Source organism: Cherax quadricarinatus, chromosome 74 (genome assembly GCF_038502225.1).
Source record: "Cherax quadricarinatus isolate ZL_2023a chromosome 74, ASM3850222v1, whole genome shotgun sequence".
Taxonomy (NCBI): Eukaryota; Metazoa; Arthropoda; class Malacostraca; order Decapoda; family Parastacidae; genus Cherax; species Cherax quadricarinatus.
The window spans coordinates 8,879,165-8,902,755 of NC_091365.1; the positions used below are offsets into that span (position 1 = coordinate 8,879,165).

At 47.8% G+C, this 23,591-nt stretch overlaps 1 long non-coding RNA gene across 1 annotated transcript in view; it reads left to right on the plus strand.

Annotated features, from left to right (window-relative positions):
* The window catches only part of LOC138854916 (uncharacterized), a 415,629-nt gene that overhangs the window by 73,476 nt on the left and 318,562 nt on the right, over positions 1 to 23,591 (plus strand). The window lies entirely within an intron of this gene.

Sequence of the window (23,591 nt, forward strand, 5' to 3'; positions counted from 1 at the left end):
GACACTGTGCCTGACACTGTGCCTGACACTGTGCCTGACACTGTGCCTGACTGTGCCTGACACTGTGCCTGACTGTGCCTGACACTGTGCCTGACACTGTGCCTGACACTGTGCTTGACACTGTGCCTGACACTGTGCCTGACACTGTGCCTGACACTGTGCATGACACTGTGCATGACACTGTGCCTGACACTGTGCCTGACACTGTGCCTGACACTGTGCCTGACACTGTGCCGACTCAAACATTAACTCGTACAGTATTTAGCTGCAGAATGGCTGTAGCATAGACTTAGAATACCTGAAAGACTGAAGAATGTTAGTAGAACACCATGTAGGTGACTGAAGGACGCTTTCAGGACGCCTGCGGGACGCTGAAGACTGCAGTGGCAGACTGTGGACGTCCTATCTTAGACATAAATCTTCAGTGACGTAAGATTTCCAGAAGTTGACCTTATCTCAACACTTCATAAAAACGCCTATAGATTTATCCACTGTGGAGGGAGGGAGGGAGGGAGAGAGGGAGGGAAGGAGGGAGGGAGGGAGTGAAGGAGGGAGGGAGGGAGGGGAGGGAAGGAGGGAGGGAGGGAAGGAGGGAGGGAAGGAGGGAGGGAAGGAGGGAGGGAGGGAGGGAGGGAAGGAGGGAGGAGGGAGGGAAGGAGGGAGGGAGGGAAGGAGGGAGGGAGGGAAGGAGGGAGGGAGGGAGGGAGGGAAGGAGGGAGGGAAGGAGGGAGGGAGGGAAGGAGGGAGGGAAGGAGGGAGGGAGGGAAGGAGGGAGGGAGGGAGGGAGGGAGGGAGGGAAGGAGGGAGGGAGGGAAGGAGGGAAGGAGGGAGGAGGGAGGGAGGGAGGTAAGGAGGGAGGGAAGGAGGAAGGGAGGGAAGGAGGGAGGAGGGAGGGAGGGAGGGTAGGAGGGAGGGAAGGAGGGAGGGAGGGAAGGAGGGAGGGAGGGAAGGAGGGAGGGAGGGAGGGAGGGAAGGAGGGTGGGATGGTGGGAGGGAGGGAAGGAGGGAGGGAAGGAGGGAGGGAGGGAAGGAGGGAGGGAAGGAGGGAGGGAGGGAAGGAGGGAGGGAGGGAAGGAGGGAGAGAAGGAGGTAGGGAGGGAAAGAAGGAGGGAGGGAAGAATGGAGGGAGAGAGGGAGGGAAGGAGGGAGGGAAGGAGGGAGGTAGGGAAGGAGGTAGGAAGGGAGAGAGGTAGGGAAGGAGGTAGGGAGGGAGGAAGGGAAGGAGGCATGGAGGGAGAGAGGCAGGGAAGGAGGTAGGGAGGGAGAGAGGTAGGGAAGGAGGTAGGGAGGGAGAGAGGTAGGGAAGGAGGTAGGGAGGGAGAGAGGTAGGGAAGGAGGTAGGGAGGGAGAGAGGTAGGGAAGGAGGGAGCGAGGGAAGGATGGATGGAGGGAGGGAGGGAGGGAAGGAGGGAGGGAGGGAAGGAGGGAGGGAGGGGGAAGGAGGGAAGGAGAGAGGTAAGGAGGGAGATAGGGAGGGAGAGGAGGGAGGCAGAGAGGGAGGAAAGGAGGGAGGGAAGGATGGGAGGGAGAGGGAAGGAGGGAGGGAAGGAGGGAGGGAGGGAGGGAAGGAGGGAGGGAAGGAGGGAGGGAGGGAAGGAGGGAGGGAAGGAGGGAGGGAGGGAGGGAAGGAGGGAGGGAGGGAAGGAGGGAGGGAGGGAAGGAGGGAGGGAGGGAGGGAGGGAAGGAGGGAGGGAGGGAGGGAGGGAAGGAGGGAGGGAAGGAGGGAGGGAGGGAAGGAGGGAGGAAGGGAGGGAGGGAGGGAAGGAGGGAGGGAAGGAGGGAGAAAGGGAGGGAGGGAGGGAAGGAGGGAGGGAAGGAGGGAGGGAGGGAAGGAGGGAGGAAGGGAAGGAGGGAGGGAGGGAAGGAGGGAGGGAGGGAGGGAGGGAAGGAGGGAGGGAAGGAGGGAGGGAGGGAAGGAGGGAGGGAAGGAGGGAGGGAGGGAAGGAGGGAGGGAGGGAGGGAGGGAGGGAAGGAGGGATGGAGGGAGCGAGGGAGGGAAGGAGGGAGGGAAGGAGGGAGGGAGGGAAGGAGGGAGGGAGGGAGGGAGGGAGGGAAGGAGGGAGGGAGGGAAGGAGGGAGGGAAGGAGGGAGGGAAGGAGGGAGGGAGGAAGGGAAGGAGGGAGGGAGGGAAGGAGGGAGGGAAGGAGGGGGGAAGGGAAGGAGGGAGGGAGGGAGGGAGGGAAGGAGGGAGGGAGGGAAGGAGGGAGGGAAGAAGGGAGGGAAGGAGGGAGGGAGGGAAGGAGGGAGGGAAGGAGGGAGGGAGGGAAGGAGGGAGGGACGGAGGGAGGGAGGGAAGGAGGGAGGGAGGGAAGGAGGGAGGGAAGGAGGGAGGGAGGGACGGAGGGAGGGAGGGAGGTAGGGAAGGAGGGAGGGAAGGAGGGAGGGAGGGAGGAGGGAGGGAGGGAGGGAGGGAAAGAGGGAGGGAGGGAGGGAGGGAAGGAGGGAAGGAGGGAGAGAGGGATGGAAGGAGGGAGGGAGGGAAGGAGGGAGAGAGGGAGGGAAGGAGGGAGAGAGGGAGGGAAGGAGGGAGAGAGGGAGGGAAGGAGGGAGAGAGGGAGGGAAGGAGGGAGAGAGGGAGGGAAGGAGGGAGAGAGGGAGGGAAGGAGGGAGAGAGGGAGGGAAGGAGGGAGAGAGGGAGGGAAGGAGGGAGGGAAGGAGGGAGGGAGGGAAGGAGGGAGGGAGGGAGGTAGGGAGGGAGGGAGGGAAGGAGGGAGAGAGGGATGGAAGGAGGGAGAGAGGGATGGAAGGAGGGAGAGAGGGAAGGAGGGAGAGAGGGAGGGAAGGTGGGAGAGAGGGAGGGAAGGTGGGAGAGAGGGAGGGAAGGTGGGAGAGAGGGAGGGAAGGTGGGAGAGAGGGAGGGAAGGAGGGAGAGAGGGAGGGAAGGTGGGAGAGAGGGAGGGAAGGAGGGAGAGAGGGAGGGAAGGTGGGAGAGAGGGAGGGAAGGAGGGAGAGAAGGAGGGAGGGAAATGAAGGGAGGGAGGGGAGGATGGGGAGAAAGGATTCGTTTTGGAATTGGGGAAGTGTGGGGAAGGGAGAGGGATTCTAGGAGTGTTTTATTTTATTAAGGGAAATTGGATACATTGATGGGGAAATGGGATTTAATGTTGGTGAGAGGGAGTTGTAGTGTTGGAGAGAGGGAGTTGTAGTGTTGGTGAGAGGGAGTGGTAGTGTTGGTGAGAGGGAGTGGTAGTGTTGGTGAGAGGGAGTGGTAGTGTTGGTGAGAGGGAGTGGTTGTGTTGGTGAGAGGGAGTGGTTGTGTTGGTGAGAGGGAGTGGTTGTGTTGGTGAGAGGGAGTGGTAGTGTTGGTGAGAGGGAGTGGTAGTGTTGGTGAGAGGTAGAGTGTGTTGGTGAGAGGTAGAGTGTGTTGGTGAGAGGTAGAGTGTGTTGGTGAGAGGTAGAGTGTGTTGGTGAGAGGTAGAGTGTGTTGGTGAGAGGTAGAGTGTGTTGGTGAGAGAGTGTGTTGGTGAGAGGTAGAGTGTGTTGGTGAGAGGTAGAGTGTGTTGGTGAGAGGTAGAGTGTGTTGGTGAGAGGGAGTGGTTGTGTTGGTGAGAGGGAGTGGTAGTGTTGGTGAGAGGGAGTGGTAGTGTTGGTGAGAGGGAGTGGTAGTGTTGGTGAGAGGGAGTGGTAGTGTTGGTGAGAGGAAGGGGTTGAAGAGGGAGGGGTGGGGAGGAAGGGATCTGGGGAAGGAGTTGGGGAGGAAGGGATCTTGCTTAGGGAGGGAGGGGGATGACTTATAACGGGGTTTATCCTTGTCTAAATATTTTCCACTGTGATAGAGGTGCAGGGGTTGTTAAGGGTAGGGGGAGGTATGGCAGTGAGGGAGGGAGGGAGGGAGGGAGGGAGGGAGGGTATGAAGGTCTGTCAGTGTATGAGTGATGGAGTGTGGGACTCAGTGTAATGGGTTGAAGGGTGATGGGCTGGCGGTGTAGGGAGGGTGTAGAGCTGGCGGTGTAGGGAGGATGTAGAGCTGGCGGTGTAGGGAGGATGTAGAGCTGGCGGTGTAGGGAGGATGTAGAGCTGGCGGTGTAGGGAGGATGTAGAGCTGGCGGTGTAGGGAGGATGTAGAGCTGGCGGTGTAGGGAGGATGTAGAGCTGGCGGTGTAGGGAGGGTGTAGAGCTGGCGGTGTAGGGAGGATGTAGAGCTGGCGGTGTAGGGAGGATGTAGAGCTGGCGGTGTAGGGAGGATGTAGAGCTGGCGGTGTAGGGAGGGTGTAGAGCTGGCGGTGTAGGGAGGATGTAGAGCTGGCGGTGTAGGGAGGGTGTAGAGCTGGCGGTGTAGGGAGGATGTAGAGCTGGCGGTGTAGGGAGGATGTAGAGCTGGCGGTGTAGGGAGGATGTAGACCTGGCGGTGTAGGGAGGGTGTAGAGCTGGCGGTGTAGGGAGGGTGTAGACCTGGCGGTGTAGGGAGGGTGTAGAGCTGGCGGTGTAGGGAGGGTGTAGACCTGGCGGTGTAGGGAGGGTGTAGACCTGGCGGTGTAGGGAGGGTGTAGACCTGGCGGTGTAGGGAGGGTGTAGACCTGGCGGTGTAGGGAGGGTGTAGAGCTGGCGGTGTAGGGAGGGTGTAGACCTGGCGGTGTAGGGAGGGTGTAGACCTGGCGGTGTAGGGAGGGTGTAGAGCTGGCGGTGTAGGGAGGGTGTAGACCTGGCGGTGTAGGGAGGGTGTAGACCTGGCGGTGTAGGGAGGGTGTAGACCTGGCGGTGTAGGGAGGGTGTAGACCTGGCGGTGTAGGGAGGGTGTAGAGCTGGCGGTGTAGGGAGGGTGTAGACCTGGCGGTGTAGGGAGGGTGTAGACCTGGCGGTGTAGGGAGGGTGTAGACCTGGCGGTGTAGGGAGGGTGTAGACCTGGCGGTGTAGGGAGGGTGTAGAGCTGGCGGTGTAGGGAGGGTGTAGAGCTGGCGGTGTAGGGAGGGTGTAGAGCTGGCAGTGTAGGGAGGGTGTAGACCTGGCGGTGTAGGGAGGGTGTAGACCTGGCGGTGTAGGGAGGGTGTAGAGCTGGCAGTGTAGGGAGGGTGTAGAGCTGGCGGTGTAGGGAGGGTGTAGAGCTGGCGGTGTAGGGAGGGTGTAGAGCTGGCGGTGTAGGGAGGGTGTAGAGCTGGCAGTGTAGGGAGGGTGTAGAGCTGGCAGTGTAGGGAGGGTATAGAGGTGGCAGTGTAGGGAGGGTATAGAGCTGGCAGTGTAGGGAAGGTGTAGAGCTGGCAGTGTAGGGAGGGTATAGAGCTGGCAGTGTAGGGAGGGTGTAGAGCTGGCAGTGTAGGGAGGGTATAGAGCTGGCAGTGTAGGGTGTAGAGCTGGCAGTGTAGGGAGGGTATAGAGCTGGCAGTGTAGGGAGGGTATAGAGCTGGCAGTGTAGGGCGGGGTTCCACACATAACATCAGTAGAACCCTGGGTTTTATTGAAAGACTATTGGGGTTCCCTAAGATCTTCCATTAAAAAACTAAGCAGGAGGCGTGAAATATTACCATCATTATTCTATTCTTGTTTCTCTAATGAGAGAATGACAATATAGAAGTATGACGTGAGGATATAGTAGTAGCGAGACATTCTAGATTAAAAACTTTCTAAACTAGATTTTAGATTTTGCCGCCGAAGCCACTAGTTAATGGCGCGCACCATGTGCATCCCGTGGAGGGTAGCACAAGAGCTTCTAGATACACAAAAGGCCTAGGAACAAGACCCCCAAAATGGTTAACGGGAATACCTCTGGATATCTGCAGTTTGTATTCCCTCTGTTGCAGGCAAATTTAGAGTATTTGACTCACTAAATCGTCATGATACGATTGCAAACAAACTGGTTTAGAGGTTTACGACTCATTCGCCAAGGGTTCAACCCCCCACCTGTTCCGTGGCTTGTTTAGAAAATTCGTTTAAACTGCATGGTAATTTATTTTATTAATAAGACATTTTTATATACGGCAGAGGTTAACAAAATTGATAACTTTCAAGAACGTAAATTTGTTACCTTGACGCAGTAACAAACAGAAACTGTAGCTTTTGTGAAGCCCAGGTCATGGTCAGACAACACAGGTTATGGTCAGACAACACAGGTCATGGTCAGACAACACAGCTCATGGTCATACAACACAGGTCATGGTCAGACAACACAGGTCATGGTCAGACAACACAGTTCATGGTCAGACAACACAGGTCATGGTCAGACAACACAGGTCATGGTCAGACAACACAGGTCATGGTCAGACAACACAGGTCATGGTCAGACAACACAGGTCATGGTCAGACAACACAGGTCATGGCCAGACAACACAGGTCATGGTCAGACAACACAGGTCATGGTCAGACAACACAGGTCATGGTAAGTTATAAACATTCACTACTATGGAGATGTATAAAATACCAACACGATGGAAAAATTAGCACAAATTATGTGATTCCTTATTGACTACGTTTCTCCCACACAGTGGGCTTTATTAAGTCACAAACCCACTGTGTGAGCGAAACGTAGTCAATAATCACATGATACTGCATTGTGTTTATTTTTCCAAGCTTTTACTACAATGAGAATTCTGGGTTCACGAGAGTTGTGGCAGAGTTTAATATATCAGATTCACTTCACATTCTGCGTAACTAAACGAACATAATATTTGGTAAATTTTGGCGAGACTGCAATAAACGGTCAGCAAGAAGTTACATGTCAGTTTCCCTTCCAAAATTACGTCAGCAGAGACCTGAGAACTTCTCTTGTATAGACCCGGTGTAGCTTTTGGTCACTTGACCGTGAACTTCCACTGGCTTTCCGCTCCACCTTAAAAATAAAAGTCATACGAGTGAGAATTTCCAAAGCATTATTTAAAAGCAAACACGAGGAACCGAAGTCAATTTTCCCACGGGAAAATTGCCAGAAATGCGGGCAAATACTGAGAATTTATATTATGTTTAATTAACAGTTTTAACATGTAGATACGGGTCCCTCATATATTAGAGTTTATCCCTTCATATATTCCTGCCGCTGCCCTCCCCTCCCCCCTCTCTCTCTCGCTATTAATTATATGACACCAAGGGAGGTGTCGCCGCTCAAGAGGTGAAAAAAGAGATGGTTAAGGGGACGTGTGAGGTACAAACAGGTGTATGTCTGTGAAATAGATAGACAAGTAGATAAGGTGGGACCTTACTCTGCCACACATCATTTCTCTCGTTCACACACACACACACACACACACACACACACACACACACACACACACACACACACACACACTGCAGACAAGCTGAGTCGTAAACAACACCTACCAACTGCTGCCACAGTTGCATTTTATTTAACAAATTAAGCCAAATCATTTTAATTCAAGAAGTTAATAATAGCACTTTTTACAATGGTTTATGTACATATTTTAGATAAAAAATTAAATACGTCAAAAAGTACTTAAAACAGCACTGAATCGTCGACATATGCAGTAAAATAACGTTTTAACACATTTTTCTCACTGATATATTAAGCAAATTTCCTAAAGTAGCCTGTAACAGATAAGTAAAATGTATATATATATCCAAATGTACTCCTGTAAACCCTTTTGGAGCCTAGTTCCTAGGCCTTTTGTTTATCCATATGTTCTTGTGGAAAAAATCTAATCTTCTCATAGACGGTAAATCCTCTCTCACATGACTCACGAAATCGTAATGACACGATTGCAAACAAACCATACCCCGGCTGGGATTGAACCCGCGGTCAGAGAGTCTCAAAACTCCAGCCCGTCGCGTTAGCCACTAGACCAGCTAGCCACAATAAGATTCGTCCAACTAGGTATATTTCTACACCATAGGAAGGTTAGCACAGGCACCTCTGTGACCACAAATGCAAGTTTTTACAGACGAATCTCCAGCTAGCGTGGCCGTGACGAACTCTAGCTCAAGTCCCTTCACTGCCGTGAACATGACTCACGAAATCGTAATGGCACGATTGCAAACAAACTTGCATTTGTGGTCACAGAGGTGCCTGTGCTAACCTTCCTATGGTGTAGAAATATACCTAGTTGGACGAATCTTATTGTGGCTAGCTGGTCTAGTGGCTAACGCGACGGGCTGGAGTTTTGAGACTCTCTGACCGCGGGTTCAATCCCAGCCGGGGTATGGTTTCTCTCTCACAAACTTGCTGCTGGATTTGTTTTTAATGAGCAACAGATGTAAAGAAAAAACAGGGCGAGATGGGTGAATTGCATTTTCTTGGACTAGAAGAACGCACTTGAGGTGAAGGAACTAGATCAAGGTCAGGAACTAGATCAAGGTGAAGGAACTAGATCAGGGGCAGGAACTAGATCAAGGGCAGGAACTAGATCAAGGGCAGGAACTAGATCAAGGGCAGGAACTCGATGTAGGGCAGGTACGAAGTCTAGTAAGAGAGTTTAGGATCAGCATCTGCAAAATCTTTGGTTTCAGACCAAGAACGACTTCGTTAGTTGGTACAGTGCTGCTACCTCTTCGTTAGTTGGTACAGTGCTGCTACCTCTTCGTTAGTTGGTACAGTGCTGCTACCTCTTCGTTAGTTGGTACAGTGCTGCTACCTCTTCGTTAGCTGGTACAGTGCTGCTACCTCTTCGTTAGTTGGTACAGTGCTGCTACCTCTTCGTTAGCTGGTACAGTGCTGCTGCCTTTTCGTTAGTTGGTACAGTGCTGCTACCTCTTCGTTAGTTGGTACAGTGCTGCTACCTCTTCGTTAGTTGGTACAGTGCTGCTACCTCTTCGTTAGTTGGTACAGTGCTGCTACCTCTTCGTTAGCTGGTACAGTGCTGCTACCTCTTCGTTAGTTGGTACAGTGCTGCTACCTCTTCGTTAGCTGGTACAGTGCTGCTACCTCTTCGTTAGTTGGTACAGTGCTGCTACCTCTTCGTTAGTTGGTACAGTGCTGCTACCTCTTCGTTAGTTGGTACAGTGCTGCTACCTCTTCGTTAGTTGGTACAGTGCTGCTACCTCTTCGTTAGCTGGTACAGTGCTGCTGCCTTTTCGTTAAATGGCACTATGCTTCTACCCATCGTTAACTGTAACTGTGGCAATACCTCCTCGTCGGGTGGGACGATGCAAGTCCCTCCGGCATTTATACTGCTGTAATCCTTGACTGCATTTTTATTTTGTTTCTGTAAATAAAATAGCCAGCCAGAGAGGAGTTAATACCCTCATGGGCTGCTTTATTAATCTACTCTCATATGGAAAATAATTGATGTAATATTCAAATTGCGTTTGATTTTTAAACACTGTCAAACTTGTGTAATAGGGAAGCCATTATCCCTGGCTGTTGCAACATTCTGATCTGTTTTTTGTTGTTGTTGTTGCTCGTTTCAATGTGCATTATTGATATGTTAAAATTTTGATTTATAGCGTTTGTGTATTAATTAGTCGTGTTTAGATTTTTTTTCAGTTTTGCACTAGTTTTGTTATGGGGAGCTGGTGGTAGGGTGGTGGTGGTTGAGGTGGTAGTTGAAGTAGTGGTGGTAGTTGAGGTGGTGGTGGTGGTGGGTGGAGTGATGGGACGCACTAGTTTAAGACCCTCAAATATATATATATATATATATATATATATATATATATATATATATATATATATATATATATATATATATATATATATATTCTCCATGGGGAAGTGGAGCAGAATTCTTCCTCCGTAAGCCATGCGTGTTGTAAGAGGCGACTAAAATGCCCGGAGCAAGGGGCTAGTAACCCCCTTCTCCTGTATAAATTACTAAATTTAAAAAGGGAAACTTTCGTTTTTCTTTTTGGGCCACCCTGCCTCGGTGGGATACGGCCGGTTTGTTGAAAGAAAGAAAGAATATATATATATATATATATATATATATATATATATATATATATATATATATATATATATATATATATATATATATATATATATATGTAAATTTAAGAAACATAACCAATGTTATTTGCAGCCAGTGTACAAATTTTGAAATATCCATTACATTCATTGTCGACGAATGTCGATTTTTTTTAAACATCGTTTCAATACGCTGATTATGTTTTCATCAGAACCTGCCTTGTCTGGTAACCCCAGGCGGTCTGAGTTTCCAGTTACAATGGCGATTGTTCTACTGTTGTTGGACCTGGGGCTTTGCTAAGAGGTTCTGGATGCAAGAATCACCTGTAGTAAAATTAGCTCCATTGATCGATATCATCAATCTTATGCTTGAACTTCTGACTTTGAACATACGAAGGTTCTAAGTGGAGGTTTCATCTAAAGAAAACGTGCTTTGCAGAACATTTATCAGGAGAACGTTTGGCTCTTTGTAGACCTTTATCAGGTCATTACTTAATAAATTTATTTACACAGAGCGGAATGTTGTCTCAATAAAAATTTGTTCTACAGCACTTTTCCTTTGTTCACTGTTGTCCGTAACACACATTGATCCCACGTCTGTTCTAACCTGTCGGGTCACCACATGGCGAAGACCCGGGTGAAAACCCGGGCCAGGACCCGTCCTGGCGAACCTGCCTGTACCTGTTCTAACCCTCTGTGTAAACCACCTTAGTAGAGCCAGTGTATAGAGTTGCTATGTTACGTCAGGGACCATGGTTATCCCATAAGCTTATTCTCTTTCAAAACTATCTGTATACCACTTCCAGTCTGAACAATTAGACGTGCAACACCTGTGTGTCTTTATTTGTAAACGTATCACCGTCCAGTGACTTTATTTATACAAGGACACAGTGTGAAAAATTTTAGACGAAAGATGAGGTAATCATTATTTAGTTTATATATGGCATGGTTATTTTCCTGTCCAACATTTAGAAATTTGCATTTGTCTAATTGAAGTGGCAGATGCAGTTTAATATAGACAAATGCAAAGTTCTCAATGTTGGACAGGACAATAACAATGCCACATATAAACTAAATAATGTAGATCTTAATATTACGGACTGCGAAAAGAATTTAGGAGTTCTGGTTAGCAGTAATCTGAAATCAAGACAACAGTGCATAAGTGTTCGCAATAAAGCTAACAGAATTCTTGGCTTCATATCTAGAAGTAAAAATAATAGAAGTCCTCAGGTTGTTCTTCAACTCTATATATCCTTGGTTAGGCCTCATTTAGACTATGCTGCTCAGTTCTGGTCACCGTATTACAGAATGGATATAAATGCTCTGGAAAACGTACAAAGGAGGATGACAAAGTTGATCCCATGTATCATAAATCTTCCCTATGAGGAGAGGCTGAGGCCCTGAATCTGCACTCTCTAGAAAGGCGTAGAATTAGGGGGGATATGATTGATGTGTGTAAATGGAAAACTAGCATAGGACTCGCAGCAATGGTTTAAAGTTGGAAAAATACAAATTCAGGAAGGATATAGGAAAGCACTGGTTAATTAATAGAGTTGTGGATGAGTGGAACAAACTCCCGAGTACCGTCATAGAAGTTAAGACGTTGTGTAGTTTTTAAAATAGGTTGGATAAATACACGAGTGGGTATGAATGTGTGTGAGTTGGACCTGACTAGCTTGTGCTACTAGGTCAGATGTAATTCTCCTCCCTTATGTGATTGTGAGTGACCTGACTAGGTTAAGGCATTGGCTTAAGCCGGTGGGAGAATTGGATCTTCCTGGCATAGGCCAGTAGGCCTGTTGCAGTATTCCTTCTTTCTTATGCTCAGTCTTGGAGTTGACGATCACCAGTCTGCACTGTTTAAGTATTGTTGATCAGTGTAATGTCGTGTCTTGTTCTCCGTGTGAATTCATCATATCTGATGGATGAAACGTCGTCACATTAAAATGTCATAACCCGCAGTGCGTTATTTACATACTCTCAGTATACTGTAGTATTATATATATTATTATTTAGTGGGAAGGTTTGTAGACGCCATCACAAAAATGAGTCGCTGCCTCCTTTTTCGTTTCCGTTTTTTTTTTTTTTTTTTTTCACTGCTACGTCATTTATTATGGTTTTAGTCATGGAATGATCCTTTGAGTGGTGCCTCCCAGAGTTCACTGTCTCGACTCCCAAAGCCATGATCTGACTTCAGTTTGATAGTTACACAGTGGTAACAGAAGCTAGTTAAGTTTTCTCCGTCACGTTCTATCACACAGTATAGACTACGGTGATATTGTTGATACGTCACTCAGAGCGCAGAAGAGACATTAGAGATAAACTCTACGGAGATGTCACTCCGTGTTTAACATATTCCCGACGGTCAAATATGATCAGTCTAATAAAAATTTCCTAGTTTTTAGATATCGTTCATCCATTACTCAGGATTACCTTCCCAAATAATTTTTTTTATCTTGTATAGTATATCTATCAAGATATTGATATAATTTTTAGCTTTCTTGGGATAGCAGGAGACAGTCGTAGACGGTGATTATCTTCGTTTTTCAAGGCTGTTACTATTGAAATCATCATAGTCACTGTTTTCTTTTGTTTCGGCTGGAGACTAGAATGTAATCATTGTCATGAACGTAAACACTGCCTCCTGGGGACACCAAGTGACAATCATGAACGTAAACACTGCCTCCTGGGGACACCAGGTGACAGTCATGAACGTAAACACTGCCTCCCGGAGACACCAGGTGACAGTCATGAACGTAAACAATGCTTCCTGGGGACACCAGGTGACAGTCATGAACATAAACACTGCCTCCTGGGGACACCAGATGACAGTCATGAACATAAACTGCCTCCTGGGGACACCAGGTGACAGTCATGAACATAAACACTGCCTCCTGGGGACACCAGATGACAGTCATGAACATAAACTGCCTCCTGGGGACACCAGATGACAGTCATGAACATAAACTGCCTCCTGGGGACACCAGGTGACAGTCATGAACGTAAACACTGCCTCATGGGGACACCAAGTGACAGTCATGAACGTCTTGTTCCGGAAAGTCCGTTTTCAAGAATGTTTGTAACTCTCTCTTCATCCTTCACTAATCTCAGGATCTGTGATTAATAGTAATAAAAATATAATAATGATAAAAATTAAAAAAATAATTCCAATTGGAGGTTCATAGATTCAGAGAAAATCAATAAAAATGATTATAGTTATTATAAGTAAGGTCTTCTTTTACAGGTAATGTGACGCCATCTTTGCAGTAGTCATCATCAGAGGTAAATATTAATAAATTTTCCTTCAATTATACATTTCTGAATGACCATTCGGGCGATTATTAGTCAGAAATACTGATGTATCATATATATATATATATATATATATATATATATATATATATATATATATATATATATATATATATATATATATATATATATATATATATATATATATATGTCGTGCCGAATAGGCAGAATTTGCGATCTTGGCTTAAATAGCAACGCTCATGTTGCCATATAGAACAAGTGAAAATTTGTGTATGCAATAATTTCGCCAAAATCATTCTGAACCTGACGAAAAAAATATATTTCACTGTGTTTGTTTAGTATTAAATTACTGTAAACAAATCTAAAATATATTTAGTTGGGTTAGGCTAAAATAAATTGCTCTTGTTATAATAAGGTTAGGTAAGTTTTCTAAGATTCTTTTGGTGCAAAATTAAATTTTTTTACATTAATGAAAAAAATATATCTTTAAACGTATAAGAGAAAATTTCAGAAAGGACTTAATTTTAAATGAGTTCTTGCTAATTGACCAGTTTCACATATTCGGCACGACATATATATATATATATATATATATATATATATATATATATATATATATATATATATATATATATATATATATATATATATATATATATATATATATATATATATATATATATATACACAAAACTGGTAAATTATAAACACACTTTAAAAAAGGGTATGAGTATAGAGATTTTAGGATATTTTAAGAGAAGATTAAGGGAATTTTGAGTAAAGTGTGAGGATATGAGTGTGTTTAGGGATTTTTATGAACTACGAGGCACTGTTTCGTATGGTATTTCAAGTGTGTTGGTATTAAAGGATGGAGTATCGAGTCTGCATTATTCCTTGAGGCTGTGTTACCTTGATGATCCATCCAGTAACAGGAGATAATAGGAGACTTAGAACTAGTAATAGGTTTGACATAGCTAACAGGAGGCTTGGAATAGCTAAAAAGAGGTATGACACACCTGGTAGAAGACTTGGCACTAGTAATAAGAGGCTTGGCACTGCTAATAGGAGACTTGACACTAGTAATAGGAGGCTTGACATGGATAATAGCAGACTTGAGACTAGTAATATGCATAACTAGTAGGAGGCTTGGCACAGTTAATAGGAGACTTGGCACAGCTAATGTAGGACTTGGCATAGCTAATGCAAGACTTGGCACAGCTAATGCAAGACTTGGCACAGCTAATGCAGGTCTTGGCACAGCTAATACAAGACTTGGCACAGTTAATAGAGACTTAACGCCAGTAACTAATAGGAGACCTGACACAGCTAACTGAGGCACCCGTCAGATAGTTTTACGGGGATGATCTCAGCCTCCGAAATCCTGAAGGATGTTCCGGGGATCAAGGCCCCCGCGGCCCGGTCCCAGACCAGACCTCCCTGCATCTGTGACCAGTCACAGTGAGATGGTGTAGTGAGATGGAACTGGCAGCTAGAGCTTGGTTCTGTTGATCGGGAATCTGGTGTTAATCTGATTTCTAGTGCTAATCTGAATTCTGGTGCTAATCTGGAACCTGCCTCTTTTATTCAGGAATTTGGAGATGCTAAACGCGATTTTTTTGCGTTGGTGAAGAATTTTTTTTGTCTATTTCAGTGAGGCTGGAGTAAGACAAGTGTTCTGTCTTTGTTCTTACTAAGAATAGGTGTTCTGTTCTTGTTATTCCTAGGAGATTAAAACAGGTGTTCTACTCTTGTTATTGCTGGGAGGCTAAGACAAATATTCTATTTCTCTGTCTGTCTCTTTGTCTCTGTCTGTCTCTTTGTCTCTGTCTGTCTCTGTCTCTGTCTCTCTCTCCATCTACTAATAGCCTGGATGCCTGTTATAAAATCGGTACCTATCTGAATTTCAAATGCACTCTATGCTACCCTTCTCCCACTCATTCCTCCCTCCCTCCCTCCCTCCATCTATCCACCTTCCCTCCAATCCTTTCTCTGTACATGCTCTTATCCCTGCTCATCCATTGTCTGAGAATAGGTAATCAGGGAATCGATCATTCATGATTATCCAGGAGATGCATTGTTCAGGTTGATGGAGTGTGGCGGCTGGGGAGAGACTAGGCTTTGTCTACTCTGAAGGTTGCAGTTCATTAGACTGTGAAAGTTGCCTGGGAGTGAGGCGACTCTTTCCATCTTGGACTAGTTGAAAAGTTTGAAGTGGAATTGACCGATGTTTTCTTCCGGTGTGAGATGGAATAAGTGCTTGTGTGTGTGTGTGTGTGTGTGTGTGTGTGTGTACTCACCTATTTGTGGTTGCAGGGGTCGAGTCAAAGCTCCTGGTCCCTCCTCTTCACTGGTCACTACTAGGTTACTCTCCCTGCTCCATGAGCTTTATCATACCTCTTCTTAAATCTACGTATAGATACTGCCTCCACTACATGTATTTTTGTTTGTGTGCACTCGCCTATTTGTGGTTGCAGGAGTCGAGTCAAAGCTCCAGTGTTTGTATGTGATCTACTCTGGTACGGAAGACAATTTATCTCAATTAATTGAAAGTATTTATAGACAAAAAATAATTACTCACCAGAAATTGGACAAATTTTATAAATTGCACGGGAGTTATAAGTGAAAAATGAAAATTAACTTGTGATAAGCAAATTCTTATACCCCGTATTCCTTCAATCTGGTAAATAATTTCTAATATGATTCCTGTAAATTTTATCCTTCAAAGTCAGTGTGAACTAGAGGTGTTGAGGAGAGTGTAAGTGGTGGAGCACAAGAACACGGAACAGAGAGTTCAAGCACAGTGAACAAAGTGAACGAGTGAGGAGAGTGCCAGGGAATGATTCACTCTGCCCCGACCCTCACCTCTCACACACCTGTGTCAGGTGCACCTGCTGATATACGCTTCTCTCTCTCTCTCTCTCTCTCTCTCTCTCTCTCTCTCTCTCTCTCTCGTGTACAAGTCTGTCATGTATACACCCACTGTTTTTGTGTGCGTGTCCTTAATTGTAATATTTAGGCTTAAAAGAGTACACGTGTAGCATATGGTACAATTTATACAGAGCAGTGAGTGTGTATATGTGTTATGGAAGTTGATTGATAGGCCTCTCCATCTCCCTACTTTTCCATCTCCCTACTTTTCCATCTCCCTACTTCTCCATCTCTGTCATCTTCCCAACACTTCTCTCTTCCCCTGCTCCTTTTCCTCCCTGGTACCTCTCCCTCTCTTTCCCTCCTCCTTCCTTGTTATTCTCCAATACTGTGTCATGCTTCATCATGGGACAACAGCTGGAAGGGTCGAGTGTGTCGATTTAGCGTCCATCCACCGCGGTGGACATTGATGGTCGATGTGTGGTTGATGCAGCTGGTGACCGTGCTGGCCAACCCCATCCAGCTGGTCTCCACACATCCTTTCCAGCTGGTATTATTATTATTACTGCTGTTATTATTATTATTATTATTATTACTGTTATTATTATTACTGCTGTTATTATTACTGCTATTATTATTATTACTGCTGTTAATATTACTATTATTATTACTGCTGTTAATATTACTATTATTATTACTGCTGTTAATATTATTATTATTACTGCTGTTAATATTACTATTATTATTACTGCTGTTAATATTACTATTATTATTACTGCTGTTAATATTACTATTATTATTACTGCTGTTAATATTACTATTATTATTACTGCTGTTAATATTACTATTATTTTTACTGCTGTTAATATTACTATTATTATTACTGCTGTTATTATTATTACTATTATTATTACTGCTGTTATTATTACTGCTATTATTATTACTGCTGTTAATATTACTACTGTTATTATTACTGTTATTTATACCACTGTTATTATCAATTTATTGTTGTTGATAATGTTGCACGATATAGAGCCGAGGTAATACTTATAAATAACGCGTTGACTAATATTGTTAGAATAATAATGTCTGTGGATCTAACTCTAAGCTTCGCTCTGCGTAGAGCTGTAACCGGTACCACACAGCTCTACACAGAGCGAAACGTTGGCCCGATAAAAAGCTGTTTCTGTCACTCGTGTGTCTCGACTTAGGAGCGTGGTTTGACGAATTGTCGGTGACAGATTGATGGGTGTGAGATTGACAGGACGAGGCAGAGACGGACGGGTGACTAATAAGGAGTACTAGTGCTGGGACCTGTGGATAGGAAGACGGAGGAGGAGGAGGAGGAGGAGGAGGAGGAGGTGGGAAGGAATAAGGAAGGTGAGGAATATTGATGCAGGAATTGAGGAGAGAGGATGTAAACAGGGTGTTCCAAGGCTGCTGGCGTGAATGAAATAGATTTAGTAGAAGTTGCGGTAGAATGATCTTGTCGATCGGGCCAGCCTGCTGGTTACTTGCCTGATCAACCAGGCTGTTGTTGCCCGCCGCCCAACGTATGCACAGCCTGGCTGATCAGAAACCGATTTCAGGAGCTTAAGTTTTCTCATATAGACAAATATTGAAGAGATCCCGCTCACATTTCCCCCACACCCATCCTACATGTCCCCCACACCCATCCTACATGTCCCCCACACCCATCCTACATGCTCCCCACACCCATCCTACTTGTCCCCCACACCCATCCTACATGTCCCCCACACCCATCCTACATGTCCCCCACACCCATCCTACATGTCCCCCACACCCATCCTACATGTCCCCCACACCCATCCTACATGTCCCCCACCCCCATCCTACATGCCCCCCACACCCATCCTACTTGTCCCCCACACCCATCCTACATGTCCCCCACACCCATCCTACATGTCCCCCACACCCATCCTACATGTCCCCCACACCCATCCTACATGTCCCCCACACCCATCCTACATGTCCCCCACACCCATCCTACATGCCCCCCACACCCATCCTACTTGTCCCCCACACCCATCCTACATGTCCCCCACACCCATCCTACATGTCCCCCACACCCATCCTACATGTCCCCCACACCCATCCTACATGTCCCCCACACCCATCCTACATGTCCCCCACACCCATCCTACATGTCCCCCACACCCATCCTACATTTCCCCCACACCCATCCTACATGTCCCCCACACCCATCCTACATTTCCCCCACACCCATCCTACATGTCCCCCACACCCATCCTACATTTCCCCCACACCCATCCTACAATTCCCCCACACCCATCCTACATGTCCCCCACACCCATCCTACATGTCCCCCACACCCATCCTACATGTCCCCCACACCCATCCAACATGTCCCCCACACCCATCCTACATTTCCCCCACACCCATCCTACATGTCCCCCACACCCATCCTACATGTCCCCCACACCCATCCTACATTTCCCCCACACCCATCCTACATGTCCCCCACACCCATCCTACATGTCCCCCACACCCATCCTACATGTCCCCCACACCCATCCTACATGTCCCCCACACCCATCCTACATTTCCCCCACACCCATCCTACATGTCCCCCACACCCATCCTACATGTCCCACACACCCATCCTACATGTCCCCCACACCCATCCTACATGTCCCCCACACCCATCCTACATGTCCCCCACACCCATCCTACATGTCCCCCACACCCATCCTACATGTCCCCCACACCCATCCTACATGTCCCCCACACCCATCCTACATGTCCCACACACCCATCCTACATGTCCCCCACACCCATCCGACATGGCCCCCACACCCATCCTACATGTCCCCCACACCCATCCTACATGTCCCCCACACCCATCCAACATGTCTCCCACACCCATCCTACATGTCCCCCACACCCATCCTACATGTCCCCCACACCCAACCCACAAGTCCCCCACACCCAACCCACATGTCCCCCACACCCATCCCACATGCCCCCCACACCCATCCTACATGTCCCCCACACCCATCCTACATGTCCCCCACACCCATCCCACATGTCCCCCACACCCATCCCACATGTCCCCCACACCCATCCCACATGTACCCCACACCCAACCTACATGTCCCCCACACCCAACCCACCTGTCCCCCACCCCCAACCCACATGCCCCCCACACCCATCCTACATGTCCCGCACACCCATCCCACATGTCCCCTACACCCAACCCACATGTCCCCCACACCCAACCCACATGTCCCCCACACCCATCCTACATGTCCCCCACACCCATCCGACATGTCCCCCACACCCATCCCACATGTCCCCCACACCCATCCTACATGTCCCCCACACCCATCCTACATGTCCCCCACACCCATCCTACATGTCCCCCACACCCATCCCACATGTCCCCCACACCCATCCTACATGTCCCCCACACCCATCCCACATGTCTCCCACACCCATCCTACATGTCCCCCAAACCCAGCCCACATGTCCCCCCACACCCATCCTACATGTCCCCCATACCCAACCCACATGTCCCCCACACCCATCCTACATGTCTCCCACACCCATCCCACATGTCCCCCACACCCATCCCACATGTCCCCCACACCCATCCTACATGTCCCCCACATCCATCCTACATGTCCCCCACACCCATCCTACATGTCCCCCACACCCATCCTACATGTCCCCCACACCCATCCTACATGTCCCCCACACCCATTCCACATGTCCCCCACACCCATCCTACATGTCCCCCACACCCATCCTACATGTCCCCCACACCCATCCAACATGTCCCCCACACCCATCCTACCTGTCCCCCACACCCAACCCACATGTCCCCCACACCCCACCCACATGTCCCCCCCACCCATCCTACATGTCCCCCACACCCATCCCACATGTCCCCCACACCCATCCCACATGTCCCCCACACCCATCCTACATGTCCCCCACACCCATCCTACATGTCCCCCACACCCATCCCACATGTCCCCCACACCCATCCTACATGTCCCCCACACCCATCCTACATGTCCCCCACCCCCAACCAACCTGACCCCCACACCCATCCTACATGTCCCCCACACCCATCCTACATGTCCCCCACACCCAACCCACATGTACCCCCACACCCAACCCACATGTCCCCCACACCCATCCTACATGTCCCCCACACCCATCCTACATGTCCCCCACACCCAACCCACATGTCCCCCACACCCATCCTACATGTCCCCCACACCCAACCCACATGTCCCCCACACCCAACCCACATGTCCCCACACCTTCCCTACTCCTTGGTCCTGAATCAAAATAGTTTTAAACGTCTATATTCAGAGTCTTCCAAAAGTGGATAATTTGAATGTTTTTCTTCTCTTGTGACTTGGTCTTTCACGAGGGAGGAAGGTGACTAAAACAGCTGATTGTGTGTGTGTGTGTGTGTGTGTGTGTGTGTGTGTGTGTGTGTGTGTGTGTGTGTGTGTGTGTGTGTGTGTGTGTACTCGCCTATTGTGGTTGCAAGGGTCGAAACTCGGCTCCTGGCCCCGCCTCTTCACTGATCGCTACTAGGTCCTCTCTCGGCTCCCTGAGCTTTGTCATACCTCGTCTTAAAGCTATATATGGATTCTGCCTCCACTACATCACTTGTTAGACTATTCCACTTCCTGACGACTCTGAAGAAATACTTCCTAACATCCCTGTGACTCGTCCGAGTCTTAAGCTTCTAATTTTGACCCTTTGTTTTTGTGTCCCCTCTCTGGAACATCCTGTCTCTGTTCGCCTTATCTATTCCACGCTGAGGAGGATGACAAAGATGATCCCATGTATCAGAAATCTTCCCTATGAGGATAGACTGAGGGCCCTGAATCTGCTCACTCTCGAAAGGCGTAGAATTAGGGGAAGATATGATAGAGGTGTATAAATTGAAAACTGGAATAAATAAAGGGGATGTAAATAGCGTGCTGAAAATTTCCAGCCAAAACAGGACTCGCAGCAATGGTTTCAAGTTGGAAAAATTCAGATTCAAGCAGGATATAGGAAAGCACTGGTTTGGTAATTGAGTTGTGGACAAGTGGAACAAACTCCCGAGTACAGTTATTCAGGCTAAAACGTTGTGTAGTTTTAAAAGTAGGTTAGATAAATGCATGAGTGAGTGTGGGTGGGTGTGAGTTGGACCTGACTAGCTTGTGCTGCTGGGTCTGGTGCCGTGCTCCATCCTTGAGTGGAGGTGACCAGACTGGGTGGGTCATTGGGCTAATCCGGGGGGTCATTGGTCTAATATGGGGGGGACATGGACCTGCTCCGCATGGGCCAGTAGGCCTGTTGCAGTGTTCCTTCTTTCTTATGTTCTTGTGTCCTTATTTTGTATGTGGTTATCATGTCTCCCCTGACCCTCCTGTCCTCCAGTGTCGTCAGGCCGATTTCCCCCAATCTTTCTTCGCAGGACAATCCCTTGAGCTCCGGAACTAGACTTGTTGCAAACCTTTGTACTTTCTCTAATTGCAGTGCCCTTCCTGTTATACGCGCCTGATCCTCCAGCTTCTGCACTAATCTCTTTTGAGGAACTGTGTCGAAGGCCTTCTTGCAGTCCAGGAAAATGCAATCAACACACCTCTCTTGTTTCTTACTTCTGTAACTTTGTCATAAAACTCCAGAAGCTTTGTGACACAGGATTTGCCTTCCATGAATCCGTGCTGGTTGTCCTTTATAATCTTGTTCCGTTCCAGGTGCCCCACCACTCTCCTCCTGTGTGTGTGTGTGTGTGTGTGTGTGTGTGTGTGTGTGTGTACTCACCTAGTTGTACTCACCTAGTTGAGGTTGCGGGGGTCGAATCCGAGCTCCTGGCCCCGCCTCTTCACTGATCGCTACTAGGTCACTCTCCCTGAGCCGTGAGCTTTATCATACCTCTGCTTAAAGCTATGTATGGATCCTGCCTCCACTACATCGCTTCCCAAACTATTCCACTTACTGACTACTCTGTGGCTGAAGAAATACTTCCTAACATCCCTGTGATTCATCTGCGTCTTCAACTTCCAACTGTGTCCCCTTGTTACTGTGTCCAATCTCTGGAACATCCTGTCTTTGTCCACCTTGTCAATTCCTCTCAGTATTTTGTATGTCGTTATCATGTCCCCCCTATCTCTCCTGTCCTCCAGTGTCGTCAGGTTGATTTCCCTTAACCTCTCCTCGTAGGACATACCTCTTAGCTCTGGGACTAGTCTTGTTGCAAACCTTTGCACTTTCTCTAGTTTCTTCACGTGCTTGGCTAGGTGTGGGTTCCAAACTGTGTGTGTGTGTGTGTGTGTGTGTGTGTGTGTGTGTGTGTGTGTGTGTGTGTCATAAACGTCAAGTTGCTAACAAGATTATCATGAGCATCCAGTAACTGCAAGAGTGCCTTGATGCACCTTCACCGCTCGTGCGGTTAAATGTTAACCAGGGTTTAATATTTAAACCTGAGAGTGGGGAAGTAGGTGGTGTCAGAACGAGTGAAGGTTCTATCCTCATATCGTAGGAGAGTGAGCTCAGTGGCAGATAACAATGGCTCTGTTGTCTTCATCCTACTGGCTCTGTGTGTGTGCCTCGGTGCCATGCCAACACACACACTCGACTAGTGCCCATCATACCTGCCTCGGCACTCTCCCTTCGTCGCCAACAACAACAACAGAGGCTAACAGAACAGTCACAATCGTTCCACCTAACTACCACAGTACCACCAATACCAATCACCAAAGAACGTCTTCTCTTCTCCATCACCAAACAACCTTTGCCCTTGGTTACAAGTACTTCTAGTAGTCTGGCACACACAAACTGGTGTAGTAGCCAGTTTAGGCTTGGTTACAAGTACTTCTAGTAGTCTGGCACACACAAACTGATGTAGTAGCCAGTTTAGGCTTGGTTACAAGTACGTCTAGCAGTCTGGTACACACAAACTGATGTAGTAGCCAGTTTAGGCTTGGTTACAAGTACGTCTAGCAGTCTGGCACACACAAACTGGTGTAGTAGCCAGTTTAGGCTTGGTTACAAGTGCTTCTAGCAGTCTGGCACACACAAACTGATGTAGTAGCCAGTTTAGGCTTGGTTACAAGTGCTTCTAGCAGTCTGGCACACACAAACTGGTGTAGTAGCCAGTTTAGGCTTGGTTACAAGTACTTCTAGCAGTCTGGCACACACAAACTGGTGTAGTAGCCAGTTTAGGCTTGGTTACAAGTACTTCTAGCAGTCTGGTACACACAAACTGGTGTAGTAGCCAGTTTAGGCTTGGTTACAAGTACTTCTAGCAGTCTGGCACACACAAACTGGTGTAGTAGCCAGTTTAGGCTTGGTTACAAGTACTTCTAGCAGTCTGGCACACACAAACTGGTGTAGTAGCCAGTTTAGGCTTGGTTACAAGTACTTCTAGCAGTCTGGCACACACAAACTGGTGTAGTAGCCAGTTTAGGCTTGGTTACAAGTACTTCTAGCAGTCTGGTACACACAAACTGGTGTAGTAGCCAGTTTAGGCTTGGTTACAAGTACTTCTAGCAGTCTGGCACACACAAACTGGTGTAGTAGCCAGTTTAGGCTTGGTTACAAGTACTTCTAGCAGTCTGGCACACACAAACTGGTGTAGTAGCCAGTTTAGGCTTGGTTACAAGTACTTCTA